Here is an 11,421-nt window from a genome sequence, read left to right on the forward strand (position 1 = left end):
TCTTTCCCTTCAAGATGCAGCCCAGAAACCACTGACCCTGACTCCTCCAGAAAGAGTTCCTTCCAGTGTCCAGTGGCCCCTATGATTCCAGGTGGTCTCACACTACATCCCCTCCCCTTAATGAGAGTACCTCTAGGACTGGCAGCCAGCCTGCTTGGCCTGCCCAGGGATCACCTGTGTTGAGGAATCAGGCCATCAGGTTGGGGGTGGGATGGCTGGGTGAGGGGACTGTAACTCAGCCCCCCCCTCCAACCAGCTGGCCTCTGTGGTTTGTTGAAGTTGGCAGGCTTCAGGAGGGGGAAGCAGCAAGGCATTGTGTATCACAAGGTGAGGCTCTGGGTCCTAGGCAGGAGGAATGCCTATGGCACCAGGGTACTTAGACCTGAGGAGGTGGGGCTAGGGCTTGGTGTGTCTGGGAACCTAATCCTCAAGATCACCTAGATGTGCTCCTGTACCAGGGGCATTATTAGACATCCGGCAGTGGGGTGTGGGAAGATGTATATGGCTCCCTGTCCAGCGCAGTGGGGTACTCTCCTCTGCCCTATGAACACCCCCTCTGCCCCCAGTGCTGTCGCCCTCACCTCCTGAAGCTGATGTTGCAGAGACCCCAGGAAACAAGCCTTGAAACCAGAGAGGCTGCTCCCAAGATCTGGTCCCTTGCCTTCAGTCCCTAGCTCACCCTCCATCTTCCCCAGTAGAGTCCCTGCTTCCTCAGGGTTCCCAGCTGTCACAGCACCTTCCACAGGGCCCAGTGACCCGTTCGCACTACTCTGCCCCAAAGCCGGAGATGGGCCTGATGCCTGTGGCCTCCCCAGGATGACCAACTTGCCCTCTGTGGAACCACCCAAGAAGTAGTTCCTGGAGTAACCCGATTTTACAGACCAAGAAACAGCTCTGAGCCCTGAAGGTGCCTGCTCCAGGCCCAGGAAGTAGTAGCTGGGGGCGCGGAAGGCGGGATTTCAGCCAACCCTGTCTGAGATCCAAGTTCTGTCTCTGGCCTCCTCCTCCCGGGTTCCCAGTCTTGGACTCCGGCTTTGGCCTTGGGTTCCTCTCCCTCCACTCCCACACACACCAGTCACATCCGTCCTGTCCAGAGACCGATGCGTCAATATCCCAGAGCCAGCGTCCAGCACGGACCAGCACGGACCAGCGCGTCTCTCAGCTAGCTTGTGAGCGTTCGGGAGGGACAGCCCCAGGACCTTTCTGAAGTCCCGGCTCCACGAGGAACAGACCTGAACCCTAGGATTCTGTCTTGCTAATCCTGTGTCACTCCAGCTGGGGACCACCCCCGCCCCGCCCGGCCAAGGAGAGGCAGGTGGGGACGTTCTCGGGGCTCCCCAACACTCGTCCCACCGCGGGCCCGCGGGTCACCCACAGCTACCACCCCCTGGTCCCGGTTGTGCGCGTAAGAGGGGACGGTGGCCCGCGTCTCAGCCCCTCCCCCAGGCTGGGGTGGACGGGGAGAGGAGGAGGCAGCAGATGGCAGCAATTACGGCTCAGACCCTCCCCCGCCCCTAGCCCGAGGCCGGAAGATCGGCTCCTTGCGCTACCGAAGGCGGAGGGGCGGCGGCCTTTGCTGCCCGCAATCCAGCGGGGGAGGGAGCGCAAGCCCGGGAGGGGACTTCCTTCCCCTGGGAACGGGGCTAAGAGATTCCCTTGGGAAATGCCAAGACCACCACCCCTCCGCCCTTTGCTGCTCCCGTCTTCGCTCCCCGAGTTGTCTGGGGCCGGTGTCCCAACAAACTCCGCGCTGTAGGCCTCTAACCTCCAGTGGTCCAGGCCGGGAAGAGGGTAGCTGTAAGGTTGTGCAGGTTATTAATCTAAACAAGGTTCAGAAGGAGGGGATGAATGGCATCTGAAATCCAAGCCTTGGGCCTTGTCAGGTGCTAACTCGCTCTGCAGAAAGGCAGAAGGCCTTTTCTCACAAAGAGCCCAAGGAGCAAGCCCGGGCTGCCTCTGATTTAGCGCTGCTGACTATAGAGAGGGACCGAGCAAATGGCTGGAGCTGGCTTCCGTGGGTAAGAGGCAGGGCCAAAGACGGCAGGAGGACTCTTGTGGCCCAGGACAGAGACAAGTGGACCAACGGAGCTTCCCTGGCCCTTTCTCTGTTCTTGAACTCCTCTCCCATCCTCCCCTCTGCTGTCCAGTGCACTAGCAAATTTTGTCCCTTCTGTCTCTAAGATATGCCTTGAATCAGCCCCTTCCCTCCACCCCCATCCAGTGTCTGAGCTGCAATTACTGTCTTGCATACTGCAAAGGCTCCTGTCTCTTCTCTGGCTTCCCAGCTGCCAGGGTGACTTTTAAAAATACAAATAAGAAGAGAAAAGAAAAAGAATTAAAAAACAAAAACCAGCAGCAATTCAGGGCATGTCACTCCCTGCTTAACATAAACTTCCTAGGGCTTCCTTTGGAAGAAAGCCCCAACTCCTCACCCTGGCCCCACCTCTCCAAGCTCTCCTCCCTCATTCTCCCCTCTGCCCAGGTGCTGTTCACCGGGGCTGCCTTTCTGTTTCTTGAACTTGACCAGCTTTTCCCCACCTCTGGCCTTGGCCTTGCTAGTGCCTTTGCCTGGAACACTCTGCCCAGATCCTTCCCAGGGATGTCACCTTCCTTTTAACCCAACCACAACACAAAAGTAGCCCCTCACCCTCCCTTCTGCTGGATCTACTGTGTCACTTAACCTTATCTATTTCTTCCACAGAACTCACCACTTTCTGTAGTTGTCTCCTTTATTCACTTGGTTGGTGGTCTGTTTCATTTACCAGAATGCCAGCTTCATGAGTGTGAGGGCCTGATCTGTCTTGTTCTCTTCTAGCACAATGCCTGGCACAAACCTAGGAGGTGTCCGACATACTTCATACATTTAAGGACTGTAAGGCACCCTGGGGAACCAACTGGACACAAGCCCATCTGGTCATCCTAAGGGTGCTACTCACTGGGAGGGGCCGGCTACAAACCCCTATATTCACATGTGTTCATCTAAATGCCTCGTATATATGGGCAAGGCTGTGGTTTTCAATAATAATAAACTTAGTAGCCAATGCTTATCGAGTACTAACTATGTGCTAGGCATTATTCTAAGTGCTTTACATGGCTTAATTAATTTTAATTCGCACAATGAAGTAGGTACTAATACCCTCAGGTTACAAGCAGAGACTCACCAGGACACACACAAGAATGTGTGATCATTCAGCAGACACACAGGTGCATGATAAGGATTGAATTCATTAATTATTTTCATGCACCAGATAAATGGGTGAAGTGACTGACTATACGGGTGAGCCTGGGGCATTTAGTAACTACTGCAGGAAGGTGGAACAGAACAAAACAACAGGGAAGGGCCCAAGGGTGTGTGTATGAGGGGAGAGGTGGGCATGGAGCTAGTTTGGGCAAAGGCTACGTAGAAGAGGAAGTTTAGGCCACAGCTTATGCTCTGGGTCCCCAAGATGCTCAGGGTGCAGAGGTGGTATGGAGGCAGGGGTCTGGGTCCTGGTGTTCTGCCACCCACAAGAGGGGTGATCTTGGGCAACCACTTACTCTCTCAGAGCCAAACTAGCAAAATGCTGGGGGAGGCTTACATAATACCAACTCCCAGAGCCATCACCAGGATTAAATTAAAAATGCTCATGATAGTGCTTCATCAGCTGCAGAGGGCTTGCTGGTGAGAGGGAGCAGGGAAAGTGTGCAGGTTGCCAGCCTGGAAAGATGGGGTTAGAGCTAAGTTCTGGCCCCTCCTGAGTCACAGCCCACTGCTCTGTGCCCCTCCAGGGCCAGAGTTAGTGCTCAGTGAGTGCTTGTTGAGAGACTACATGTGTTTGTTTGTTGAGTGAACGTCCGTCAGAGTGAGGGAATGACCAGGGAATGAGTGAGTAAGAGAGGGAGAATAAGTACATGACTGAAAGATGGAGTGAATGAAGCAGGGACTAGAGACACACCCTCTGCCTCTGTGCCTCAGTTTCCCTCATCTGATGGTGGTAGGACTTGGTCCACCTTTCTCCCTGGATCCACAGTATGGATCAGATGAGAGGGGGCAGGTCCATGGGCGCCACCCCTTGCTATATATGCAAGGGCTGAAGTGACTGGCGCTCCCCTCCCCCACACCCCTGTCCCTTGGAATTTATAGATTCCTCATTGTTCTGCACAAAGGCCTTCTAGGGGAGGAGGTGGGGTGGGTGAGGAGACTGGGGAATTAAAAAGTCAGAGGCTGAGTAACAGCAGGCCACACCCGAGGTCCCATAAATCTGCCTGGACTCCCTGGAAGATGCACTTCCTCTGCCTTCACTGCCGGTGGCCTAGCAGAGCTCCCGCCACACCACCAGGGTGAGCTCATCCTCCTTGCAGCGCTGAGCATCACCAAGGCGGAGGGGTGTTTATGGACATGAAGACAAGATCCTGAGAGTGGGAGAGCAGTGAATCCTATTGGTTTTTCCCTGGATGTCACAAAGTCCTTCCTGCCATCTCACCTCTGCTCCCTGGTGTGCCCCTGTAATTCTAGTCTGCTGCTGTTGGTCCTGGGCAGAAAAATAAGCTTTCTGTGGGCATTCTGAGGCCCCTGGTGAAGAGAGCCTGGAGGTCCAGACCCCAGGAAAATAGTTTCCTCCCCCGCCGGCCTCTGGGGAGGGAGAGGGGGCTGAGAGGAGAATTGGCAGATGGTGCAGTGTTAACAGATGACATGGAAAACAAAATTACTCAGCTGCTCTGTCCTTCCATCTTCCCCTTGGAAAGGGATGGCCATCAAACTGGAAAGAGAATGATGGCAATTGGGAGGGCTGGGGAGGAGAGAGGAAGAGAAGCTACCACGCACAGACCTCAACAGACCCAGCTTGGAGCCCCAGTTCTGCCACTCACCGACTGCGTGATCTCAAGCAGGCTCATTAACCTCTCAGAATCCCTGTTTTATCATCTATAAAATGGGTCCATGAGAAAACTTACCATACCTTCTCACTGGCTTTTATGAAGATAACATGGATTTTTGTGTTTGTAAAATGGGCTTTACAACTTGTGAAGGTATAAAAAAGTGTCGGAGGTTACTTATAGGCTGTAAGTACCAGCCCCTTCATTGTTTGTAAAATCATTTTAAAAACCTTTTTTTTTTCTTACAACAAAATAGAATAGAGTCCAAAACATCACAGGGCATCACAAAGTTTTCTAAAACTTGGCTTTTAGTTATATGTATGTTCATGTGTCCTAGGTAGATGTATTTAGTATGAGTGATGGTCAAGAATGTTTGAAACATTTCAAGTAGTGGGAATTCCTTAGTGATAGCTCCAGGAGGGTATGGTAGGAAGATGGAAACTAACAACATGAAATGCACCAGGTGGAAAGTAAATGTAACAGGCAGGGGAGACCTGGCTCTGAAGCTCTGTGTAATCGAGGTTGATGGTGGAGATGGGTGGAGGGGCTTACTGAGGACCCCCTTGACTGCCTTCTCAGTGGGTAGCAAGGTTCTCCTTGCTTTGTAGCATGCCTTCAGCCTGAAACCTGAATGAAACACCTATTAGGCCATGTATAATGCTCCCTCAGCATGACCCTGAACTGAGCCAGAGAAAACAGATGAGTCAGTGAGAATCTTGACCTCCTGTGCCTGGACCCCTCCCCCCACAAATCAACTAAGAGTGCAGAAGGATCTGTAACAGGTATGATGTACTGGTGGTCAGAACCCCCTGTCTGAACTTCACCCATGACCCTCATCTCCACCCCCACCCGAGGGGCCGTAGTCCAGTGAGAGTGAGCTGGTCAGAGGGGACCCTAAATCAATCTCAGACTTCCCTGGCAGGCACTGAGTTATGAGCTGTGGGTTTTGTAATGTAGATCATGGTTGGGGAGGGGGCATGACCTGTGGCAGGTCACACAGAACCCCCAGAAGGGGCTGTAGCCAAGGTCAGAGGCCACCTCCTTCATTCTTCGTTCTACACTTCTGGGTCCCATCCCATGTCTAGTCCTGAAGCTGGGTTGAGCCAATTCCCCACTGACTGCTCGCCCCAGCTGCACCTGCCACCAAGCCTATAAGGTGGGCGTAAGGAGGCTGGACAAGAAACAGATCCTGGAAGAAAGGGTCCCTAAAAGAGGCAGGTCTGTGTGCCAAACCAGACCCAAGAGTTTACTGAGTTTTTTCGCTGCAGATTTGCCACTCCATTCTCCCCAAGCCTCTCCCTTGTCTTCCCTTGTCTTCTGGTTGAATTCCACAAGTCAAGACTCCTACAAACTGCAGCCCAAAGGATGATGAGATGGCTGGAGCGAAGGTGTGATGGCCAGAGAGAATGAGAGAGAATCCAACCGGAGCACCAGACAGGTGTGTTATCAAGGCTTCTCAGGGAGTTAGAGGGAGAGAAAGATGGAATGACCCTGACAGCGAGATGAGAAAGCTCAGATGTTGAAAGGAGAGAAAGCAAAGTGAGACAGACAGAAGGAAGATGGACAGACAGAAGGCAGTGAAGAGAGCAATGCTGAAAAGAAATTGGAGTGTTAGAAAATGAGCATTCTGGGGAGCTCCAGTCAGACCCCAGCAGCCAAGAGGTTGAAAGGAGGACATTCCTTTACTGTGAATCCTTAAGGCGCCGCACTAAGAATCCAGAAGGCACTGGCTGAAGTGTTCCTGCATCACCCAGGATGTTTTCCATTATTTTACACATTAACCAGCAACCTCCACTCCTCCACTACCACAGGCATCTCTATCAGCAAAGACAGACACAGGGGGCTCAGGACCGGGCCTGGGTAACTGGGCAGGGGATGTGAAGGGACCAGCAGAATCCTCCTGAGGCCAGAGGCCAGGAGAGGGCACCTCAGAATGGGTCATGTCTGCCAGTGGAAAGTAAAAGAAATCTCACAAACCTGAGTAACTGGTCAGGTTGGCTAAAGCTAATCCACAGAAATAACTCCCCTGCACTTAATGCTTTGGGCCAAAAATGGGGCTCCCACCACCCTCCCCTTGGGCACCTGCCCTGCCAAGACCCTATCTCTGCATCTCACCCCAGAACCCTCTGCTATAGCAACGACACGGTCAGGTGGGGATGCTCTCCCAATTCCTGTCCCAGGCTGCCACCTGCCGTTGGGGGGTGGCCTTGCAAAAATAGAACACGCTTAGGCTGGGGCTTCTCCAGGCTCCGGGGAAAGAAAATTTGAAAAGCAAAATGTGAAGGTTCCCTTTTGCCTCACTCCTATTTATCTTACTTAAGTTAACCACCGCCAACATTTTAATGAGTATCATTTTTTACAATAGTCCTCAACCTTGGCTGCACATTAGGATCACATTGAGAGATTTAGAAAGTCCCCGAAGTTGTGCCCCAGACCAATTACCTCAAATCTCTGGGGTGGATTCCAGGCACCACTATTTTTAGAAAGTCCCTAAGTGATTAGTTGTGCTGCCAATGTCGAGAACTATTGTTTCAGGCCTTTCTATGCATTTATATACATAAAAACAGCCAATCACTCACACAAACACACCATACATATATATTTATATTATCAATACATTGATCTTTTTTTCTCTTCAGTTAACATCTCAGAAATTCTCAGAGCAGCCCATATGAATCTAATTATTTTTTAATAGAGGTATAATGTGCATGTGCATATTTTTCAAGCCCTTCTTCTGTTGATGAATATTTAAGTTCTTTCTACATTTTTTCTTACTATTTCAAATAATGCTGCAAAGTATTACATACATATATTTTTCTCATGTATGCAACTACTGTCTTGGGGAAGATTTATAAAAGCAGAATTTCTGGGTTAATGTGCATGTACAATTGTTATTTTGATGGATATTGTCAGTTTGTTTTCCAAAAGTACTTCAGTAATTTATATTCCCCCAACAGTGTAAACATTTAATATCATTAATGTTTAAGCTTTGCTAAGCTGATGGGCCAAAAGTAGTATTTCATTATTGTTTTAATTTGCCTTTTCCTGCTTACTTGTGAGATTATGCATCTTTTCATATATTTATTGGCCATTTTATTTCTTCTCTGAATTAATTGCCATGTCTTTTGCCCATTTTCTTATTAGATTTTTAATTTAATTAGGATTAGAGGAAATTCTATTTCTAATAATATGACTGGCAGGACTCTGGACTGATCTTCCTGAGTGCTAGTTAAAATACAAATGCAAATTATTTTTAAAAGCATTGAGGAGCTGTCTTGATAGCAAGAATTTATTAGGTTATAATCTAAGGGAAGGCAGAAACTCAAGGAAGCAGAACAAGGAATCTACTTTAGTCTAAGGACATTTGTTGAACGGGGCAAACTTGAGCTTCAATTTCCTCAGTCTTTATCTTGGACAGAACCAAGATGAGGAATTTAATAGAGGATTTCTTTAAAAAGCTATGACACCAAAGGGCATACTCTTAATGGAAGATTGAATCTGAAATAACCACCCCACTGTCACCTCCAGAGGACTTTAAGGAAAGCTGCTTTAGGGCTAAACAGATGAAAAGGCTGTATCCCAGAGCTGTAACCACTAGCTGATCCTTAAGCTGATCTGCAGACCAAATTTATATTAACTGGGGTTGTCCAAAACTCCCCAAGTCAGGAATTTAGCTTAAAGTGGTTCAAGACTGGTAGTACCTCTAAGAGCCTGGCAGGAGCAAAATCATGTTCTTTGTAAAACAAACAAACAAAAAACACGTTTATCCTTAGCCTCAAGAACTTCCCAACAAAGTTTTTCAGGGAAAATAAATATGTTACAGTAAAAACAAACAAACAAGCAAAACCCATTAAACACAAAAGAAAAAAGACTATCAGTAAGATACAGCCAACCCAGATAATCCAGGATAATCTCCCAATCTACATTAACTTAATCTTATCTGTAAAGTCATTTTTGCTAAGTAATGTAGCATATTCACAGTTCTGATGATTAGGACGTGGGTATCTCTGGGGAGCTGTTACTCACCCTACCATAATAACATCAGCTCATTTCACAGAGTTTGAAATCATATAACTTTAAAATAATTAAAAGGACAGATTTAACAGTAGAATAGATACAACCAAAGAGAGAATTAGTAAATTGAATGACAGATCCAAAGAAATTTTCCATTCTTGTTGCCATAACAAAACACCACATAGTCGGTGATTCAAACAACAAAAATTTATTTTATCACAATCATTCAGGCTAGAAGTCCAAGATCAAGGTGCCAGCAACGTTGGTTTCTGGTGAGGACACTCCTTGGCTTGTATATGGCTGTCTTCTCACTATGTTCTTACATGATCTTTCATTTTTCACATGGGGAGGAGAGGAGCACATGAGTGCACACTCTGGTGTTTCTTCCTTTTCTTAAAATGACAGCAATCCTATTGGATTAGGGCCCCGCCACATGACCTCATTTAATTTTAAGTATCCTCATAAAGGCCCTATCTCCAAATGTTACAGAGCAGGGTCCCCAAGGAGATGGGAGGTGCTTTGACTGTAGAATGGTGACAGAAAGCTTATGGAGCCTGTGTTACAGGCCGTGGTCAAGCATTTAAAAAATAAGGTGGCAGCCATTAATGGGAAGGAGAACCATGCAGTTTGAGAAGGCCACGTGGTTTGCAAGGAGGCCGGGATTCCACAGTTTGCAAGAAGGTAGAAGGGGAAAGACATGCAAGCTCATGGAGAACCATGTGGTTCTGAATTAAGAGCTGGAGAGCATCGCAACACAGGCACCAATGATTGGGAGATGCCAGCAAAGCTGAACTGTGTCTGGGAAGTAGGAAAATGGTATCTCTGACTTTTCTACTTTAAAACTAGCCTCCTTTGGCAGGGAGAGGCAGAACTACGTGCTTTGGGGTTTTTAAAGAAAGTAAGATTTAATGGCAAAAATCCGCCATTAATCTAAATCTGTATAACGCTTAAACAATTCCTTTTTTTTTTTTCTTCACCAAACTCTGGTATTGAGAATTATGCTTTTTGGCAGTGGGCAATCAAGCCCCTCATAACTGAACAGCCTGTGCGTTCTGTTTCACAAATATAGTGATATAGGGGGTTAGGCTTTCAACATATGAATTTTAGGGAGACAAAATCCAGTCCATAACAGATCCCTTGCTCACACCGTATATAAAAGTACATTCTAGATGAATTAAAGGCTAAATTTTAAAAGCAAAACTGTAAGATTAATAAAAGAAATGAGATTTTTGTGACCTTGGACTGGGAAATTCTTTTTAAACAAGATCCAAAAGCACAAAGTGTAAGGAGGAATTTTGATTAATTTAACCACATCATCAAAATTCAGGATTTCTTTCAAGGAAGTTTACCACAAATAAAGCTAACAGAAAGGTTTATAGTACAGCTGCCACATCTAAAATCTATCTGACAATGGGTTTATTATCTAGAATATTAAAAGGAATTCCTGAAAAAATTAAATTAAAAACCAGGAAAATTCCATAGAACTTTAAATAAAGGCTATGAACAGGCGATTCATAGAAGGGGAAACAAGAATGGCTATCAGGTATGTGGAGAGGTGCCCATCTTGTTGATAACCAGGAAAATCCAATGTAGAATATAGCATTATCACTTTATAGTTCTGTATCATCAGATTGACAAAAATTAGAGGGCTGAATAATTACAAATGTTGATAAGGATGTAGAGAGACTTTTATGCACTGCTGGTGGGTACACTGCAAAATAGAAAGCAACCTGACAGTACCTGGTCAAGAACATGTATGTGTCCGATGACCCAGCAATCTCAGAGATGCTCTCTTGCAGATCCATAGCTAGGTACGTACAAGGATGTTCACTGCAGCATTATTTGTAGTGGCAGAAAGTTGGAGGCAACCTAAGTGTCCACCACTGAAAAGGTAAAAAGGTGAATGTGATGGATGCACATATGGAGTTCTATGCAGTGGGAAGAAGGGGGGGGAAATTAAGAGGTAAAAAGGTATGTTCCACAGCTTAAAAAAAAGAAGATTTTATTTATTTATTTTTAGAGAGAGGGAAAGGGAAGGAGAAAGAGAGGGAGAGAAATGTGCAAGAGAAACACTGATCGGTTTTCCCCTACACAACCCCAACTAGGAACCTGGCCCGCAACCAAGGCATGTGCCCTGGCCAGGAATTGAACCTGCAACCTTATAGTTCACAGGCCAACGCTCAATCCACTGAGCCACTCCAGCCAGGGCCACATCTTTTATTGAGACAGCAAAGTTTTTCCAGGAGCCTCACCCCTCAGACTGCTGCTTGCATTTTATTGGCCAAAATTGTGTTACATGGTCACACTTAACTAAAAGGTGACTAAAGGGGGATTATAGATAGGGAATTGTGTGTCTAATCAGCGATGACTAACATAATCTAGTAGATTTCTGCCAACTGCTGCGTAGAATTCCACAGTGGGCATTCACTACATTTTCCTGTGATGTCTACAGGCACAGCAGCCATGTTGTGACCACGAGGAAAAGTCAAGAGACTTCCAGAGAAGGTTCTGACATCATTAAGTTACATCAACACCAAAAGCTTCTTACCCATG

Source organism: Furipterus horrens, unplaced genomic scaffold (genome assembly GCF_987537825.1).
Source record: "Furipterus horrens unplaced genomic scaffold, mFurHor1.1.pri manual_scaffold_4, whole genome shotgun sequence".
Classification (NCBI taxonomy): domain Eukaryota; kingdom Metazoa; phylum Chordata; class Mammalia; order Chiroptera; family Furipteridae; genus Furipterus; species Furipterus horrens.